The sequence below is a fragment of the Lissotriton vulgaris genome, chromosome 1_1 (assembly GCF_964263255.1).
Source record: "Lissotriton vulgaris chromosome 1_1, aLisVul1.2, whole genome shotgun sequence".
In the NCBI taxonomy this organism is placed as follows: Eukaryota; Metazoa; Chordata; class Amphibia; order Caudata; family Salamandridae; genus Lissotriton; species Lissotriton vulgaris.
The window spans coordinates 1,276,109,744-1,276,131,942 of NC_141685.1; positions in this window are offsets into that span (position 1 = coordinate 1,276,109,744).

Genomic DNA, 22,199 nt, shown 5'->3' on the forward strand with positions numbered 1-22,199 from the left:
TGCTAGGATATGTTCATGAAACTGTCACCTTTAGAGGTAGGAAGATTAATACAAAAGTGTATTTGGCTGAAAAGGGAGAATCTTAATTGGGTGGAGAGATTTAGCTAAATTAGGAGAAATGTTTGTACATGGTGCTAAAGACCCTATAATTTTGAGAGAAGATTGGGTGAACAGCGTAAGTTGGGATGACGACAGAAAAGATCTAAAGAGTACGTTAGACAAATTCAAGGAAGTATTTAAGAATGAGATTGGGTGCGTTAAGGGATTCGCCCATAACATAAAATTGAGAGATGGAGCCATTCCAAGTAAACATAAGGTAAGGTCCATACCTTTGTCAATAAAGAAGGAGTTGAAAGAGGTATTGGATAAATTATCTAGAGAGGGTGTCATTGAGGAGGAAGATGAATCAGAATGGGGTTCTGCCATAGTTGTGTCCAAGAAGAAAAAGACAGGACACCTTAGGCTATGTGTGGGCCTAAGGTCCCTGAACAAGAACATAATTGTAAATTGTCACCCTCTCCCCAAAATACAAGAAATTTTACAGTCAGTATCTGGCTCGAAATTTTTCAGTTTGATTGACCTGAAAGCAGCCTACCACCAAGTATGTCTGACAAATTAATCTAAAAAACTAACAACTTTTGTAACACCATTTGGGGCATACAGATATGTTCGCTTACCGTTTGGATTAGCCTCCTCATCTGGAGTTTTCCAGAAACTAATGGATGTTTTATTTAATGGCTTAAGTGGAGTAGAGGCATTCCAGGATGATATCCTGGTGCATTCAAAAACGGAAAAAGAGCACCTGGATTTAATAGGGAAAGTATTGAGCATACTGGAAAAGAGAGGTATGACTGTATCAAAGGAAAAATGCAAATTTATGACAGAAAAAGTGGAATACTTGGGTCGTGTATTGACTTCTGAGGGAATCACTCCGAAAGATGATTTGGTACAGGCAATAAGAGAGGCACCAGAACCTGAAGACAAAGAAAAACTTAAATTATTTTTGGGCCTTAGTGAATATTTTGCCAAATTCATGCAAGGGTATGCTGAAAAGGTCGAACCACTCAGGAAGCTATTGAGAAAAAATGTGACCTACAATTGGTCGGATGAGCAAGTGCAAGCTTTCAAAGTTGTGAAGGACGAAATAGCAGGAGCTCCTGCCCTAAAACCCTATAACTCTGAACTTGAAAATGTTGTAACAGGTTTCAAGTTTCAAGTTTTATTTTTTATGATAATGGAACTCTATCGAGGTCCACATAACAGTTTATCAATAAAAAGAAAAAACAACATTAATTACATAATTAAATAGAAATGTCAATACAATGTTAAAAAACATTTAAAGAAAGAGAACAATTTAAAGCAAAACATTTCGTTGGGAGGATTAAACATAGCTACAATGAAATCATAAGCAGTAAAAATACCCAGCTGAAAACACAAAGGTTTTAACCATTTACGTCTGTGTACCATAAGGGCTGGGCAAACAAAAACAACATGGTATAAATCCTGGGAATATAGTTTACAAAGATCACAGATATCTGTACCACCATGCCATTTAAACAATAAACAATTCAATGGAAGTAAATCATATCTCAACAAAAGTATAAATCGCCTAACTGCATGAGGAAGATTCCAACCTAAATATGGTTGAAGTTTTTTAATTTCACAAGAGTTACCGAGGGGGAACATTCCTCTCTTAGATTTTCGGATCGTACTGTCAGCTCTAAAACTCAACTCCCAAGACGAGGTCTTTAAAGATAACTTTAGTTGGGGAGCTGATAGTGTAAAAAGACTTTGTTCATCTATCTGTAGTAAAGAAATTGCCTGTCTGAAGTTCCTTACAATAGAGGAGTAAACATTATAGGAACCCAACAACTCCTTTTTTATTTGAAACCTCAGGGTGCCAGGCTTTCCTTCAGCAATATTAAAAACCCATCGCACCACACTCGCTACTGCCTGGGACCGTGCACTGCGCAAACCAAATTCTTGTCTTAACGAAGACGTAGAGCTTGCAGTATTTACAGAGGCTAAATTACGAAGAATTCTTCCTTCAATAGAATCCAAGAATTTCCAGCATGCCATGTCCACTATTTCCAGTCCGTAGATTAGAGATGCGGGGATTTTTGCCCGATAGACTTCGAGCAATATGGAAAAATGCCTCCGACCTGTCGCTTTGTATAAGGAGATAAGACTCTTCCCTTGAGCGAGAGCTTTCCTACCATTTTTCTCTGTATGGGTTTTTTCTGATAGATTACTCGTGACTATCTTCCCAAGAAAGGGGTAGGATTTAACTACTTCTAGTCTTTCACCCCCGACAGACCAGTAATAATCGATGTATTTAGGTTTTCTCCTTCCACAGAAGCACATTATTTTACTTTTTGAGGTATTAAGTTTTAAAAAGTGGGCCTCGGAATAGGAGTTCAAACTTTTTAGACGATTATTCAAACCCTTTGGGGTGAGATCCAGAATTAAAATATCGTCGGCATACATTAAGCATGCAATGGGTGATCCCCCTAATACAGGGGCAATACCATTGCTCGTAGATAATATGGCTTTAGGTAAATCAGCAATGTATAGGGAAAATAACAGGGGCGCCAACAGGCAGCCCTGTTTAAGCCCATTGTAACAGTTGTAACAGTTGTAACAGTTGATGCCAGTGCTGAAGGAATAGGTGCTGTGTTCTGTCAGATAGAAGGAAAAAAAGAAAACACCATTGCTTTTATTTCAAGGAAGTTGAACGAAACTGAAGTAAATTATAGTACAATCGAAAGGGAGGCATTGGCATGTGTATGGGCTGTAAATAAGTTAAAAGATTATTTATGGGGAAAAAGGTTCACCATTGTCACTGACCATAAACCATTGGTATACATGATGGACGGTGAGGGCCGTGGCAACGGCAAAGCGAGCTCCAGACTAATAAGGCTGTTATCTAAGCTCCAAGAATACAATTTTGAGATCCAACATATTAAAGGTGGCAAGAACTACAGAGCAGATTGCTTGTCTCGCTTACCAGTGGATATAAAAGGAGAAGAGGCACTAGATGACATTGAATGTGTGGTGGCACTAATTGACGCCACTATTATGTGTGAAGGTTCTATAACTGAAGATGAATGGAAAGGAAACATGGAGAAGGATGCCACCATGAAAAAAGTGATGGGTTTAGTAAGAACCAAGTGGCCACATATCAGTAATTTGCAAAATGAATTAAAGAGTTACAAGCAAGTGGGCGATGAATTGACATTGGAGAACGGATTTCTAAAAAGAGGAGAACTTTTTGTGCCACCGAATGGCTTGAGGAGGAAAATAATTTCTCTTGCTCATAAGGGTCATCCAGGGAGTACAGCAACTAGAAATATCATCAAAATGAATTACTGGTGGCCCGGGGTAGATAAGGGAATAAAAGAGTTCATTGACAAATGTGAGCAGTGTTTGAAATCAGATAAACATTGGCGTATCGAAAAGAACGAACTACAAATGGTGGAAATCCCAAGTGGACCATGGGCAAAGGTTGCCATTGATTTTGCTGGTCCTTTCCAAATTTTACCTAATGACTGTAAAAATATTATTGTTCTCACTGATTACTACTCAAAGTGGGTTTACTACAAATTTGTAAACGCTGTAACAACTGAGGTAGTGATAACATTTTTGAAGAAAGTATTTGACAAAGAAGGCCAGCCTAAAGTGTTAGTATCTGACAACGGTTCACAGTTAATTTCTAGACAAATGACTGATTTCCTAGAGAAAGCAGGAATCGAACAGGTAAAAGCACCTTTGTATAGCCCAAAATGTAACGGTCAGGTGGAGAGGGTAAACAAATACATAAAGGAAGGCATCCAACTGGCTGTGGCTTCAGATATGGACGTAAAAGAGTTCATAAGGGTGAAAATCAATGCATATAACAATACACCAAATGAAACTACTAAACATACACTGTTCTTCCTAATGAGAGGGAGGAAAAGTAACAGTCAAATTACACCCACATTCAGTAACTGGAACAAAGAGTGTGTAATCTCAGAGGAAGTAGATGACAGAAACCTTATGGTAAAGGAAAATATAGTGAAAAAGCAAGAAAAAACAAAGAAGTACTCTGACACAGTTAACAGAGTAAAAGTGAAAGATGTGCAACCAGGAGATTGGGTGTTATTGAGAAAACCTGGTTTGGTGTCAAAAGGTGAGACAAAATTCAGTAAGCCTGTTAAAATTTGTGAAGCAACAAAAGGTGCCATTCATGTTGAAGGAGGTGGTTGGCGGAGTAAAGACGATGTGATAATCTTAAAGAAGGGTCAGGAAAAAATAATAATGAGAAATAAGGAAAGCGAGGAGAGAAATCTAGACGATAGTGTTCTGGAATGGGAAAACATATCTGAAAAGCAAAGCAGCTCCAGCCCGTAAGTTAGCCCTAATGTTTCTTTGGACATATGGGAGAGATCGAGGAGTTGCATGACTGACACAGATAGTGGGGCTGTAGACAATGATACATCTGTGTTAGATAGGAGTATGGACAGAGTTGTATCCTCCAAGGGACACTGAACTGATATTGCATACCCTAGTACCTCTGGTGTGCAGTCAAAGAGTAGAAGAAATGTTAGGATGCCTAAACACATTGATGAATATGTTATGGAATAACTTATGTTTTCTTTCAGCAGTTGTATTAGGGGGAAAAGGTAGATGTTGAACATGTATTCGTGTACTTTATTGTATCTGTTGTTTATTTCTATCCCAATACGTCACCGAGTTTCAGCCAATGCTATTAGGGCTATATATATATGACGTCACAGCTGTCACTTGCCATATGACAGCTGTCACGGCGACTTGCTGCATGCTTTTCCCCTGGCTCCCCGTGGGCCTTTATACCCAATAAACACAGTTGTAAAACATCCCCTTGCGGTGTTGTTATTAGCCCCCACTACACTATTGCTCACCATTGATAGGCTTGTCACTCTCATTTGCTTGCTTTTATTTATTGGCTTGCATTCTCCATTTTGAGTTTGCCCCTCTCCTGGATCACATCCTCTTTATTTGTGTCCTGTGCTCCTTTATAAGGAGCTTTATTTTCATTTTGCTTACCAACTTCACAAGAGTGCATATGTTTTTCAGCTGTCTCACTTATGTGCTTCTTTCCCCCCTACTGTTCCTCTTTGCTCTCTCTGATCCGTCTGTTTATCTCCCCTGTGTGCTGCACTCTTGTTTTTTTTTACCTAAGCACCTCTTGTGTTTTCCAGCTGTCTCCCTCGTATGCTTCTCTCCTACCTCCTACTCTGTGTTGCTCTCTCTCACCCATGTACTCTTCAACCCCTGCAATTCTCTTTCATCCATGTGCTTCTATATCCCCACTCCTCCTCCATGTTGTTCTTTGTTTCCTGTATACATCTGTGGTGTTTTCTCCCCATGTGCTTCTCCCCACAAACCACAGTGTGCTGTTATTCTCCTTCCAATAGAAACAAACACAGTGGAGGTAGGGTCCAGGGAATCTTTAGAGACCTTCACACAGCTATAGCTCCCTATGTACACTATATAATTACAAAAAGATAACTGTGGGTCTGAGAGCAATCTACCTTAGTTTAATGTGTCAATTTAGACCTGAAATACATGTATCCTATAAAAATGGAATACAACAGGATACTTCACACTGTGAAGTGTTTCCATCAGTTACACGCTCTATGCCGCCCTTTTCATCATCTGGGCCACTTCACAGGGTGGAGAACTCACGTTACCACCACCTTCAAAAGATAGTGTGTATAGACCAGTGTGTAATAGGACTAGATCACTTACCAGGTGGCAAGTGCGAGTAACTGAAAGCAGTGCATCAAAAAGAAAAGTGTGAGTAATAGAAGTGTGCTATATTAAAATTGAAGAGTGGACGCAAAAAAAATTTATTTGACAGTAGTTTCAACAAATATCTACTGGATGGTATACTTTGACCTAAAGTATACCATCCAGTAGATATTTGTTGAAACTACTGTCTCTTTGCACTAAGTCTTTTAATATTGGAAGTGGTATGCTACCAAATAAAGTTTGGTAGCATATTGTAGCAAATAAAGTTTTCACCAGACGGGCCCTCAAATCAATGATCCTACGAGTGCACTCGTAGGATCATTGATTTGATGGCCCGTCTGGTGTAAAAAATGGTGTCTACGTCGAGGAGTGTAATGCACCAAGCTTGGAAGAACTGCGTTGCTAGATGCGCAACGCTTGTCAGCCTGGTGCAAAGGATTGCACTGGATGGCTTTGGGCCGGGCCTTGTCCTGCTGTATCAGAGTTTCCAGGCAGTACATGCAGTTCTAGGTGCCTTTGTTAGTTGAGATTACTCAGGAAGATGCTAAGCTACGCTTAGGGTAAGCTAGGATAAGCACAACCCGGGTGGGGTTCTTTTGGGTCACAAGTGGCTTCAGAACAACCCTTCACGTCTGCCCAGAAGTCGTGGCAGTACTGCAGGGGAGTGAAGCTGTAAACAGTGGTTCCACTGTGGCGGGTAGGACTTCCCCCAGGGTATGTCACTTTCGGTGTTGATGCCCGCCAAGGCACCGGTCAGATGGAGGGCGGGTGCTGCTTGGCAGCAGCAAGGAGGTGAGTGGTGCGTAGCCACTCAGGTCACAGGCACATGCATTTGGAATGACGCAGATGAGTGTCGGACTGGCCGTAGCGGGCACCGGGCGTTTTCCCGGTGGGTTGCCAGGGTAGGAGCCGGTTTTGGCCCCTGAGTGGCCGTTTTTGTTACCGGAACTGAACTGACAGGTGGAGCCCGCTGTGTGATATTCACAGGAAATGTGTAAGAAAGAGGTGTGACGGAAGGGCATACATAGAGATAAGTGTCATAAGCAGACATATAGCTTAGAAAGAGAGAGCAAAGAGAGGGGGAGAGACAGCTAAAGGATAGCAAGGGATCAGAACCCTTTCAGAGTGCCATGGGGCAGGCTGGGGTCACTCTGACCAAAAACGGGGTTTATGGCATTTTACTCCTGGTGTCCAAATTACCATGGGTTCTGCACTGCTGGGCCAGGGCCTACCCCTTCAGCACTTGGCCCTCAGTGAGAGTGTGGGTCCAGCAGTCCACAGATTCTCAGGTAGATGTAGGGGCAAAGCCAAGATAGACACAAGAATTAAAGAATGAAAAGTAACCCCAATAAGCTGATTGTTCAGTCAAATACTCACTTTCATGATAAAGGTAGTATTTAATACAAGTACACACAATATAGGAACGGGACACTAAAGAATTCCAGCAGTCTCTTGAGATGAGCGCACTAGCATCATCCTGGGCAGCATCCCTGACACACACCTACCTTTCTGAGGATGAATACTCTCCATTTGATAGTGGAGGCAATTTTCAGATGTGCCCCATGTTAGTCACCATGAGACACAGTCTTGTTCTAGCCTTATGAGTCAATTTGATTAGCACTATTGCTAACTTTGTGCAAGTCCTAGTAAAGCCTGATGGCTTACAACAATCTTACCCAACATGGTGCAGCAGTCAAGTTCAGGGAGGACCGAGGCATGTCTTCTCAGGGTCTGGCCTCACGATGCGGGATGGCCGTAGTGTCTTTTGGTCTTTTCTGTAGATGCAACAAGCCTGCCACATTTGCCGGATGGCCTTCAGCAGTGTTTGACATCTACTCAATGGCTATATTGTCTTTCAGTATGTTACCACAGGTGGTGGTCTCTAGATCAGGTCTCTCTTGTTTGACCCTTCCTCAGGCACAATGTTCTAGGTCAATACCCTAAATTTCGCAGTGTCCCCACCTGGCTTAGGATGGTTGCTGACTAACTCCACCACAAGAGCCATGGCTCTGATCTTCATGGTCGCCCCAATTTGGCATATGGGGGTAGCCAACTTACTCAGACAAAGACGATGACCCTAAACTTCATGGTAGCCCCCACCTGGCACACAAAAACCGACCGTCCTGAATTTTATGGTGCCCACCACTTGGCACACTTCTGCTGCCGACTTTCTCAAGCAATGGTGACTGGTCTAACCTAGCTCCCACCTGACATACACGGTTTGCCAAATTCGCACAAGCTGGCAGCCAGCTTGCAGTCCACACACCAGACCTGGCCAGATCTTTCACACTTCAGTCACTGGGATCCACTTGAAACTGTCCCCACTGTGGCTCAATCCTTCCATGTACTCTTCACCTCCTATGGTATCCATGGTTCACTCTCCTCCTCCTCCTACAGGGTCCTTGGATCTTGACAGGCAGGTAGAAGGTTGGTGGCCCAGGCTTAGGGCAAATGGTCTTGAATTCTGGGGTCTTGCCATCTTCCCATCCATCAGGGAGACTAGCAGACCTTTATCCTCAATCCTTGTTGCAGCAGCTCGAAGTCTTGGTGATCTCCTTTCAGTGCTGATGAACCACTTGTGGTACTCATGATCACACTTTTATAGTCCACATCCAGATACAAATGTTATTTAGTGTCTGGTCCTTTGAAATTCATGCTGGGGGTGTTGACTCTGTTGAGGTGCCCTCTCCTCTGTCTTGTCCTTTGTCAAAAGGGCAGTCTGCCACATCAGGAACATCTGCAATTCAGAAGGACCGCCAACACAGGACGCAGGAGTAACCATGGATCACATCTGGCTGTTAGCCCCCACCGATATACGCCTCGCAAAGGCTCAAAGGCTTAAGCCTCTATTATGATTCCCTGGTCCTGTATTGCCAACCTTATGAGATCCACTGTCTAGCCTGACAATGTGCACAGGCACAACTGACAGGTAACTCTTCCTTAAATCAGAGACTTTTTGATGTGAACAGAGGATGCTCTGCTCCACTTTCTCCAGTGTGGGTGTTACCACCCCAGCCTCAGGAATGTCTGCAATCCATATCTCCTTTCTGGGGTTGCAACCCTCACCTCCAACTAGCCTTTCCAAACTTGGGGCTTCCAAAATGCCTCCATGTTATGTACTACGCACAGGCACACTTACAATGCAGTATGCACACACAAGTATGACACACTTTCAGGCTCTCCATACGTCATCATGTGGGCCAAGGGTGAGTTAAGTACAGAGCAGTGGTTCTTTCCGTGAGTGGGCTGGTAGGCTGCATTCCAGTGAGAAAGGTAAAACGCATGTTCATACCACTGGCCCTCATGAAACAAAAATGGGGTATCTTGCCACCACTGCACTTGTGCTAACTACTGGCAAGGGCAGTAGGTAGCAGTCTACCAGCATGAAGGCAACACTTGTTGCGCCCCTCCTGGGCTAAGAAGACTTCATTATCATGTCCTAGGTCAATTATGCACATGCATGATCTGTGTTCACCCATGACCAAAATTTAGTACCAGGCGTCAAGATATTCATGCAGTGGGGGCACTCAGGGTAGGGCTACCATGCAGCGGACTTTTCCGTACCAACACAAGGTAATAACGCGAATCAGGTGAAAAAGACAGTTGTGGGGAGGAAAAGTGAAACTACATAAAGAGCCTGCTTAAAGAGATTGGGAGACGCTTGATAGAAGTAATAAAGAGAAAAGCAGGTAAGAAGGAGACACTTGAAAGAGAGACATGGAAACTTCTGTGAGCTGATAGAGACTGTGAAAATGCAGAGAAGAATGATGATGCGAGGGGCAGAGCTGGGAGAGAGGTAGAGACACATCAGACAGAAAGTTGATAATGGAGGAAAGAAATGGCAGTAGAGAAATACAGAAAGAGAAAGAAAGGTATATGAGAGGGAAAGGGACAGAAAAGTAAGCATGTTCTCTTGCTAACAGATATTCATCTTATGGGACATTAACATGGATGCCATGTTAGGGTTGATTGGTATACTGTACGTAGAGTGCCTTTGTGAAGACACTCACTCCAACATGCAAAAAGAAGCTTACAGTAAGTCAAAACTGATTTATTTCAAAACATCCACAAAATGAAATAAATATATTCTTCTCCCACCCACTTAGCCCCAGTGTTATTCCTTTTCAGCTTTTTTGCAAGCACGTCAGGATCTTTCTATCCCTCCACTCTTTCTGCGTCCCTCTTTGCATCTTTCTTCAAAATGGGTCTACCCTGTTCTGTTTTTCTCCTGTCACCGGTGTAATTCCCTTCCTGTTCGTCGTGTCTCTTCCTTTATAAAAGAAATTCGAAGATGGCTCCATAAGTTAAATGCTGGTTGTTAACATCTGCTGTGACCACCTTGTAATAAGTTTCAATCCTAAAACATGCAAAAAAGTGATGGATGGAATGCTTAAATTAATTACAGCCACTGGTAATTACTCAGGCTACATCTCAATCCATTGTTACTTTGCACACCATTCCAACTCAGTTTTTACCAAGCCATATGCAAGTAAGGCTTGACTCTGCTCCAATGGGAACAGTCCAGCCCGAATTGCCAGGCCATGTCCTCCCTGAATGAGAGCACAAGCAACCTAGGGCCAGTTTTTCCCCGATAAGGGCTCATCAGTGAGGTATAGCTTAGCACCAGGGACACAGTGTGCACGGGATCTGCATCACTTTTTGTATACTTCAATAAGTTATAATCCTGGACGGTCAACGCGATATTGTATCCTTTGAGACTATTTCTTTTTCCCAGTAATTTTTTATTGAATACCTTTATTTTCTTTTACTGGCTCCTTCCCTCATTTTTAGGTGTGCCGTAAGAAAACGACCTTTTGATTTTACTGAAATGATATGTATAATTTACTTACGTATTGGGACTTTCAGCCATCCGTCTTCATCTACTGGTCTCACTGAGATGCTCCACAAAGGGGGAAGGGGAATCTTTCAAACATCATCTCCTAATCTTGTGAATGGTGAGTGTGTAGTGTATTGTCTCTGGGTGGTGAGTAATAGTTGGGGTTTTTGTCTTTTGGCAACAGATCTGGTACCAGTCCAGAAGACCAGGTCTATTGTTTACTGAGAGTTCTTACTGCAGTGTTTTTGGATCTTCTGATTCTCACCTGGCGTGTGCTACCATTACTTTACAGCCATTATGTAGTAATACCATTACCATGATGGTTTTACATTGAAGTAACATTAACAGCTGGTGTCGTTACATCGTGTTACTTTCCATCACGAGTTGTTACATCGAAATGATTTGTATAGGTAAGTAAAAGACGTGTAAGGGAGTTTGGGTTGAGTATAGGGTAGTAAGGGTTTTTTTGGAGCTCAGGGATAGGTTCAGTATAGGGGTAGTTAGGGTTTTTGGGCTCACTCGTAGGCAGAGTATAGGGATAGTAAAAAACAATTTGGATGGGGGCAGAGCTTGCTCGTGACCAAGATGGCTTCTTGAGCGTGTAGCTCTGCAAATACCACCTAATTATCCATCAATATCCGCATTCTGAGGTGTGCAATTGGCATTATTGCGATGGATAGAGCCGCTAGAATTGCTGCGGAGTGTAGCGCTCTTGCTCCAACTGCCTCACTGCACCTGGCGGCAAAGCGGGCACATCTGCCTGTTGAACGAGCGGCTAGGCCTGAATCCCCGGACTCCCTTGGTCAGCGGGGCCACTCTCCCCGCCCTTTGCAGCGGCAAATACAATCGTCTCACGCCAGACGGTGAGGATTGGCCCCCTCCCCTCCTATCACTGAGCGATGAGTAGAACCTGCCCCCTCTGGTTCCCGTGGTATCCCCTCTTGGCCGGCTGGGCTGCTAATCTGGCGGGGAGCATCGGAGGTGAACGCCAACTGTAGCGCCCTGGCCCAGAATGACACCACTGCTGCGGCTCGAGGTGAGGTGACGCAAGAAGCCTTACTGCGCCGGCTGGATGCCGTGAGATCTCTGGAGGTGCTTTTCCTGCGGCGCTGCTAGCTTGAAGCACTAGACGCTCATTTCTGATTTAACTGCCTGCTACATGGTGCGCCCTGGTGCCTCACTGCGGTAGAGACGAGCCTGCCATTTTAGACTGCCTTCACCCTGCCCCGTCCTCGCTGATTCCTGAATGGAGGGGGTACAAAAGAGGTGACGACTCTGCTGGGCTCAATGACGCGGCCGTGGTGAGTGTTTAGGATCCTTACTTTACTGAGACTGCTATGCTAAGAGCTGCTATTTACCTACCATACTAGCCCACACTTGAAGTGTGAGCCAGCCCAAGTGGCCCCAACCATAAGATGCACAATCCACGCTGCCACCGCTCAGGGGCTGCTACTGCTCCATGGCTCGTTCTGCTGGGCGACAACGTGCTCCTTCCCACTCAAGTGAGCCATTGTCAGTGACGTGCGGGATTAGCTTTGTGCGCCTGGATTGGGGAGCAGTGCTGTCTTTTGGGGGCAACTGCCTGCGTCATTTATGTGGAGGAAAAGCTACATCCAACCAACAGCCTGAGTGTCTGGTCCCCCCCTCTCTCATTTTCTTACATCTACAGTGGATACTGCGAGGCTCATTTAACACCCCCCTGGATATCCTGCTGCTACCCTAAGGAGAGGTTTCAAATATATTACAATATTCCTAATACCTCGTTATCACAGACGCGACCAGTAGGTGTAACCGTACAGTAAGCGGCCGACGGGGACCGGCTGCGCTCTTGCCTGGACAACGTGAGGAAATGGATCAGAGATGCGCAAAGTTGACAGAACACCACCAAAAATCACCTTTGACCAAAGGAAGTCTAAGGGGCACGATGCCGCAGCAGACGATGGTGAGAACACGCAAGACCCACCTCAGGAGGAACCAGAAGGAGACATTCGTACTATGCTCGCAGCGATGGAGAAGGGCCTGCAGAGTAGCCTCTCTGTGCTAGGCTCTAAGTTGGACTCTCTTTCCTACCGTATTGCTAGAATGTCTGAAAGACTAGACAAACATGCACAGCGTCTGGATATGGCAAAACGCCATGTCACAGAGGTTGAGGAGGCACAGACGATGCTAGACGTGGGCCACAAGCAGCTGGGGAAAGTTATGCAGGTTCTGTAGGACAAGACGGAGGACTTGGAAGCACGCTCGAGGCGTAGCAACCTTAGAATCACAGGCCTTCCGGAATCAACCCCCACTGGCAACATGGAACAGTTTATTGTAAAATTGCTTGTTACGCTCCTTGGGCATGAGACTTTATCATCCATGTTTGTAGTTGAAAGGGCACACCGCTCCCTGGGTCCGCGTCTGGTGCCAGGAGCTCCTCCGAGGCCGATCATAGCGAAGCTTCTTAACTACTGCGTCAGAGACTCAGCACTACGAGCGGCCAGGGACAAGCAACCGCTCCAATTTGAAGGCTCCACTATATCGCTGTTCCCTGACTTCACTCTCAAGGTGCAAGAGGCGCGCCTGCAGTCTGCCCCATTGAAGAAGCAACTTAGAGAGAGCAACATTGACTATTCTATGCTCTACCCTGCCAGACTCCGGATTAATCGCCAAGGACAATCGCATATCTGCACAGACCCGAAGGCTTTGCAGAAGGCAATCAAGGAATGGATCAAAGACAAACGACGCAGCCCTGAGAGATCTCCGCTGGGCAAAGCAGAAAGAAGAGGCTTTGAAGAAGAAGACTGATTGTGGGACTCCTACTATGCAGATAAGATAGTTATTGCTGGGGAGAATGTGCGATGTTGAACTGCCTTGTAAGGAGTATTTATACCAAGATGGTGGGTTTAGTGCCTTAAGTCTGGTGCTGAAGATGTAGAGGGAAGGTGTGCGCAGTTATTGCCTGCAGGGGAAAAGGACTACAAGGAATTAACCTATTTGTCGGTTATGATAGTTCAAAATCAAGAAGCCGGGGGTGAGTTTAACTGTATTATGACAACCTCAGTAGTTCTAAATCCTTGAGGTGGTATGGAGAGCAGAGGCCAGGCGAGGTCTCCTTCAGTTTATGTGTAGGGAGTGTGGCGCCTCTGCCCGCAAGTGTAATGCACAGTTGGGGTATTGTTTTATTGGGGGTGGAGGGATGGGACCTCTATGCGCTGTATTGAAGTATTTGCAATTGCTGTTTTCTATTGATGCGGCTCAGAAGGTCCGGTTGCCTGTTCTTCGTCTAGTCTTGCTTATGGCTTGCCTGGCGTGGGTGGGATGGGATGGAGTTTTGAGAGATGCAGAATTGATAAAGGACACAATACACTTTGCACAGTTACTATGTAAGTAGCAGATTGTTATGGCTGAAACTGACAGGGCAAGTTCGACAGAGTACGATACAGCTGGTAGCTCTCCTCGCAGGGTGGTAACACAGGGTAAACTGCGTGCTCTTACATGGAATGTGTGAGGTCTTAACGACCACAGGAAACTACGCAAAGTGCTGGCATACCTGACAAGGCATGACATCGACGACGCACTTCTACAGGAAACACACCTTCCTCTCTCTAGTCCACTGCTTTGTAGTAGGGGTTGCAGGGAAACACTCACACTGCGGGCTTCACCACCCATGCCCGGGGGTACTTACATGAATTCGTCCTAAATCTGCCTTCACACTTGAACCCTTACATGCGGATGTTAATGGTAGATATGTGATCTCTGGCTGTCGGGGTAAGGGACTGGACCTACTTGTAATAAATGTTTATGGGTCCAACTATGACAAGCCTGATTTCTATACTGCCTTGTCTGGTAGGGTGCTGACCTTCGAGGTGGGGCAGCAACTGTGGGGCTGGGACTTCAGTTTAGTTTTAAATCCGGAACGTGACCGCTCAGAGGACCGGTCAGACATATCACTGGTGTGGCTAGAACACTCACAGATTTCATGGTGCAAACAAACCTGTATGATGTGTGGAGACAGCGGTTCCCTGATAAAGGGGGTTATACACACTATTCGGCATACCATGACTTACACACACATATCGATTACTGGTTGGCCTCTTGGCAACTGTATAGCCATGTGAGAACTTGCGAGGTGCTGCCACATACACTCTCGGACCATTCCCCGGTTTTGGTCATTATTGATACCCCTTAAGGACTATCCCCCTACACTTGGAGGTTCCCCCCATTCTCCCTATTGGACGTGGTGTTCAAGGCTGAACTGGCAGGAGCAATTGAAATGTGATTTGACAAGAATGTGTGCTCGGTAGAGAGCTTCCAGGTGGTGTGGGAGGCGGTTATAGTTTGCATTGGGGGGTGGGGGGTCACAATGTCTAAGCACTCGGGAGTTCTTAAAGTGCTGCGCAAGAGGTTGGCTGACTTGGAGGCCGCATTGGCTAACTTAGAGACACGTCTACAACAAGGTGTTGATGATGAGGTGATGGGAGAATTCAAAGCCCGACTGGAGGAGTTCCAGGACATGCCTGATGCCAAAATTACACAACACTGATGTGGCACTAGAGGATCTCTAGTGTCATCCCTTACCGGGCACACAAATATTTGCCTTCCCACTCAAAGAAGACTTTCAATCCAGTGTTTCAATTGTTCATGAAATTTATTTTATATTTTTAGAAGAATTTATCATCATCATTTCATGTAGTTCGTTCAATATGATTCTCATGTTTGTAAATCAGACATTGTCATAATAAGGCATCCAATGCATTTCGGGCATTATATAGCATGCCCTTCATCAGGGAAATAGACACTGTGAAACAAGGAATAATAAAATCATATCATCAAAAAGGTTCTGTGTGAGTCTTATTAACATCAATCATGACATAAACAATATAAGGTCTGCTTGATATGTGCTTATAAGTCAATATGAGCTGTGTGTGAATCACATGCTGTGGTTAGTATTAGTGAAAAAACAGAAAGAATCTTCTCAAAGAAAAATACTCTAACTCACATGGCTGGGTCTCTAACAGTACTTGTAGTTCTGCAAATCAAAAATAAAGCAGTGTTACAAAAACAGCCTCAAATAGGGAGGCAGTTCATAAGGCAAAAACATACTAACAACCAGGCTGGTGGTCTATAAAGTCCCTCACAACTAACCTTGCTCAAGAATAGGCGCGCGATTACGTCCTTCTCTCCTCGTACTCCGCGATGGCTCAATGAAATGCCGATCGCATTCACCTATTTAACCTGGATTTTGGTCATGTGACAAGTCACATGGCATGGCCATAGAAGAAAGACTCATTATCAAGGGTAGCGAACCAGAATATGCTGTCTTAAGTAATACCCGAGTCACTGATCTAAATGCTGGTTATCATGATGGGTGGCCAGGAGAACCGGTTGCGAAAAAATTCTAGAAAATATAAAAAAGGATATGTGTAAGCTAACGAGATTAAAAAAAATTAAGTTAAAAAATAGAAAATAGTTAGAAAGAAATACCGGGAATCGAACTAATCACTGCTGGGATGTTAGATGAGCTGTTCTATGGTTAGTGCTATTGTAGAAAGTGAAGAAATGGAAAAGAATATAAGAAGTGTAAGTGTCAGATGTGTATATGAACTCACATAGTATACACAAGGAACAGTCAGGGGAGCAATTAATTATAGGTAACATGCAAATTCAATTCTTTCATTTAACCCCAATGGTTTCTGGCAGGATAAATTTTGTATCCAATAGTTCTCTCTCTGCAGAAGGTATTTGGAATTGTCTCTGCCTTCTACTTTCTGGACCGTTTCAAGGATGATGAATTTGATCTGGGAGATATTATGATGTTCTTCAACAAAAGGGGAGGATAATGCAGATTTCATATTTTTCAAACGAATGTTGGACTTGTGTTCAGTTAGACGTACTTTGATTCGACGTTCCGTCTTACCAACATACATTTTGCCACAAGGACATCTGATTCCATAGATGACATTACTCGATTCACAGGTGGCATTTACCTTTAGTTTGATGGGGTAACCTTTTGAAGGATGACAGAATGTGTTACCACGGATTACGTTGTTGCAACTTCCACAGTTAAGGCAAGGTTTCGTACCAGAGAATTTCGTTGCAGGTGTTGAGGTTGTACATATTTTGTGTTGAAGAATTTCTCCAAGATTCTTTGATCTAGTGTAAGCAAAGATGGGAGGTTGATTAAACGACTGTTTGAAATCGGGTTCAAGATTCAGTATGGACCAATGTTTTAAAATGGTTTGTTTGTATTTCCTGCTGGATGTAGAATATCTAGATACCACCACTGTACGTGTTTGTTCAGATTTAGTTTTGATGGTTAGAAGTTTCTCTCTGTCCAATGTTTCAACCTTTTTCTTTGATTCCTCTAGTAGAGATTCAGGGTAACCTCTATCCAAGAATTTCTTTTTGACTTCTCTTAGTTTGACACCTAATGCATTTTCATCTGAGGTAATTCTCTTTACTCTGGCCATTTGTGAAAACGGCAAGTTGTTAATCAAGTTGGGTTGATGAAAACTCGAGTATAACAACATGTTGTTCCTGTCCGTTGGTTTGGTGTAAACATCTGTTTTAAACCCTGTTGGAGTTCTAGTGACTTTAACATCCAAGAAATTTACTGCGGTTTCTGATGTGGTCCATGTCAGTTGGATTCGTGCGTCCAGATTGTTGAATTTAGTGAGTTCCGTTATTAGTTTCTCCTCTGTGTTAGACCAAAGAATGAAAAGGTCATCAATGTATCTGATCATTGTTTTGAAATTGCGAGACCATTCTGTATTCGAGAAGATATGTTGATTTTCATACCACTGCATGAATATGTTGGCATACGAGGGTGCTGCCGAATTGCCCATAGCCATGCCGGTTAATTGTTGGTACCAAGCTTCATTGACCTTGAAATAGCTGTGATATAGAATAAAACACATCAGCTCCATGAGGAAAGTTTGAAATTGTTGATCAAGATCTGTGTTTAAAAGAGCAGACTCAATTGCCTCTAAACCCATGCCATGGGGTATGCTAGTGTATAAACTGCAAACGTCTGCAGTACACATAACTAGTTTTTCTGATGGATCCAGCTTAATTTGTTGAAGTATTTGCAAAAACTGGGATGTATCTCTGACATAGGTTTGCATCGATTGTACTGTCGGCTGTAGATACCTGTCGATAAGTTGACCAATCGGTTCATGTAAGCTCCCTCTCGTCGATACTATAGGTCGCATCGGGGGGTCATAGGTATTTTTGTGAATTTTTGGTGTCATCCGCAATGTGGGACTCTTGGGATTGAGTGTAACCAAGAAGTTCTTTGTCCGGTCAGAAATGGTACCTTGTTTGTGTGCGCCATCAATGATGTTTTTTAACACTTTGGAGTACTCAAGTGTAGGATTGTGATCCAATCTGCAATACGTGTTTGTATCATTGATATGTTCTGTCACTTTGTTGTTATACATATCCATATTCATTATGATGATCGCGCCGCCTTTATCAGCTTTCGTGAACATGATTTTGTCGTTGGAAGCCAATTTCTGCAAGGTGTCAAGATCCTTTTGTGTGGTGTTCCTTCTTTTGGGTTTATAATGTTTGATCTTGCGGAGGTCTTGTTTCACCAAGTTTTCAAATAGGTCTAGCGTCTTGTGGCTAGTTGGAGCTTGAAAAATACTGTGGGGTCGTAGGCCTAACAGTTGGTCTTTCTCGATGCTCGGTCGATCCGGTATTGTGTTGTCAAAAAAATGTCTGAGTCTAAGTTTCCGCATCAGTTTAAAAAATCTGACTTCAAGTTCCAGACTGTTTGTAGTAGTAGTTGGGACAAATGATGTTCCTTTTTGCAATAGGCTTAACTCATACGGGCTCAAAGTTTGATCACTAATGTTAATTACTAATTGTTCTGAGGCTGAGTCTTTTTGAGTTTCTTCTCTTTCTCCTTCTCCTTGGCTATGGCTGACGTGCTCCGTGTAGTCGGCGCGTCCCTTTCTTTGTCCTTTTCCAGTTCCTTTTCCTGAACCTCTCCTGGGTCTCCTTTTTGGGCTTGGCCCTGGTCTAAAAAAGGACTAGTGTCTGTGGTTTTGCTGGTAGTGGGTTGATCAGTTGTTGTTTGCTCCTGTGGTGCCGGGGTCGATTGAGGTTTACGTGGTCTTTGACTAGTGTCGCTATCTGAGGAAGATGTCGTAGTATTTGAATTGTAAGGACGATTTTTACGTTTTTGTGCATATACCTCAGCCATGTGTATACTTCTCCTAAGCGGTAGTCCAGTGTATCTCTTTTAAATTTTCGGATTTTCCGTTCATTGATTTCTTTGGAATGTCGATCTATTTGACTTTTGATATCCTCTAAGGTGGTTTTTAATTCATCTTCCGTGAGCATCTTGGATAATTCAGACTGTGTTTCCTCAATTTCCATACTTAATTCTTCCAGAATGGAGGATAATTCTTGTATGATCAAGAGAATTAAGTCTAAAGAGCATTTATTCAATATTTCATACCAGCGCTCCTGGAATTTTTTGGAATGTTTACAAAGGGATGGTTTGAGTGCAATTCTTAGCCCCCTAGGTATGCGTGCATTCCGATGGTATTTTATGAGAGTACTAGCGTGGAGTTGCTGATTGGTTTTCCTTTTTAGTAGATAAATTAGTTGTCTTATGTTTTGCTCTTTTGACCGGCTCGTGGTTTCCTGTGTGAGTTCATCCCTGATTAGGGAGTAAATTTGGTCAACATCCTTTGATTCAAACGCAAAAGTGGAGGCTCTAGCCTTAGTGGTTTTGGAGATGTCATCGTAATTACTCATGTTTCAAGTTATGCTGATTTTTGGTGCGTGCTATTAATCCTTGGGACTCTGAAGTGATACAATATTAGAATTGGATAAATGCACAGCGATTTGTTACCTCTCAAAGTTCAACAGTTAGTCGTTTTTTTGGTGCACCGTAAGGTGGCGTCGAGGGTCCTGCGACGTCAAGATACACAACACTGATGTGGCACTAGAGGATCTCTAGTGTCATCCCTTACCGGGCACACAAATATTTGTCTTCCCACTCAAAGAAGACTTTCAATCCAGTGTTTCAATTGTTCATGAAATTTATTTTATATTTTTAGAAGAATTTATCATCATCATTTCATGTAGTTCGTTCAATATGATTCTCATGTTTGTAAATCAGACATTGTCATAATAAGGCATCCAATGCATTTCGGGCATTATATAGCATGCCCTTCATCAGGGAAATAGACACTGTGAAACAAGGAATAATAAAATCATATCATCAAAAAGGTTCTGTGTGAGTCTTATTAACATCAATCATGACATAAACAATATAAGGTCTGCTTGATATGTGCTTATAAGTCAATATGAGCTGTGTGTGAATCACATGCTGTGGTTAGTATTAGTGAAAAAACAGAAAGAATCTTCTCAAAGAAAAATACTCTAACTCACATGGCTATATAATGCCCGAAATGCATTGGATGCCTTATTATGACAATGTCTGATTTACAAACATGAGAATCATATTGAACGAACTACATGAAATGATGATGATAAATTCTTCTAAAAATTCTTCTAAAAATATAAAATAAATTTCATGAACAATTGAAACACTGGATTGAAAGTCTTCTTTGAGTGGGAAGACAAATATTTGTGTGCCCGGTAAGGGATGACACTAGAGATCCTCTAGTGCCACATCAGTGTTGTGTATCTTGACGTCGCAGGACCCTCGACGCCACCTTACGGTGCACCAAAAAAACGACTAACTGTTGAACTTTGAGAGGTAACAAATCGCTGTGCATTTATCTAATTCTAATATTGTATCACTTCAGAGTCCCAAGGATTAATAGCACGCACCAAAAATCAGCATAACTTGAAACATGAGTAATTACGATGACATCTCCAAAACCACTGAGGCTAGAGCCTCCACTTTTGCGTTTGAATCAAAGGATGTTGACCAAATTTACTCCCTAATCAGGGATGAACTCACACAGGAAACCACGAGCCGGTCAAAAGAGCAAAACATAAGACAACTAATTTATCTACTAAAAAGGAAAACCAATCAGCAACTCCACGCTAGTACTCTCATAAAATACCATCGGAATGCACGCATACCTAGGGGGCTAAGAATTGCACTCAAACCATCCCTTTGTAAACATTCCAAAAAATTCCAGGAGCGCTGGTATGAAATATTGAATAAATGCTCTTTAGACTTAATTCTCTTGATCATACAAGAATTATCCTCCATTCTGGAAGAATTAAGTATGGAAATTGAGGAAACACAGTCTGAATTATCCAAGATGCTCACGGAAGATGAATTAAAAACCACCTTAGAGGATATCAAAAGTCAAATAGATCGACATTCCAAAGAAATCAATGAACGGAAAATCCGAAAATTTAAATGAGATACACTGGACTACCGCTTAGGAGAAGTATACACATGGGCGGAGGTATATGCACAAAAACGTAAAAATCGTCCTTACAATTCAAATACTACGACATCTTCCTCAGATAGCGACACTAGTCAAAGACCACGTAAACCTCAATCGACCCCGGCACCACAGGAGCAAACAACAACTGATCAACCCACTACCAGCAAAACCACAGACACTAGTCCTTTTTTAGACCAGGGCCAAGCCCAAAAAGGAGACCCAGGAGAGGTTCAGGAAAAGGAACTGGAAAAGGACAAAGAAAGGGACGCGCCGACTACACGGAGCACGTCAGCCATAGCCAAGGAGAAGGAGAAAGAGAAGAAACTCAAAAAGACTCAGCCTCAGAACAATTAGTAATTAACATTAGTGATCAAACTTTGAGCCCGTATGAGTTAAGCCTATTGCAAAAAGGAACATCATTTGTCCCAACTACTACTACAAACAGTCTGGAACTTGAAGTCAGTTTTTTTAAACTGATGCGGAAACTTAGACTCAGACATTTTTTTGACAACACAATACCGGATCGACCGAGCATCGAGAACGACCAACTGTTAGGCCTACGACCCCACAGTATTTTTCAAGCTCCAACTAGCCACAAGACGCTAGACCTATTTGAAAACTTGGTGAAACAAGACCTCCGCAAGATCAAACATTATAAACCCAAAAGAAGGAACACCACACAAAAGGATCTTGACACCTTCCAGAAATTGGCTTCCAACGACAAAATCATGTTCACGAAAGCTGATAAAGGCGGCGCGATCGTCATAATGAATATGGATATGTATAACAACAAAGTGACAGAACATATCAATGATACAAACACGTATTGCAGATTGGATCACAATCCTACACTTGAGTACTCCAAAGTGTTAAAAAACATCATTGATGGCGCACACAAACAAGGTACCATTTCTGACCGGACAAAGAACTTCTTGGTTACACTCAATCCCAAGAGTCCCACATTGCGGATGACACCAAAAATTCACAAAAATACCTATGACCCCCCGATGCGACCTATAGTTTCGACGAGAGGGATCTTACATGAACCGATTGGTCAACTTATCGACAGGTATCTACAGCCGACAGTACAATCGATGCAAACCTATGTCAGAGATACATCCCAGTTTTTGCAAATACTTCAACAAATTAAGCTGGATCCATCAGAAAAACTAGTTATGTGTACTGCAGATGTTTGCAGTTTATACACTAGCATACCCCAT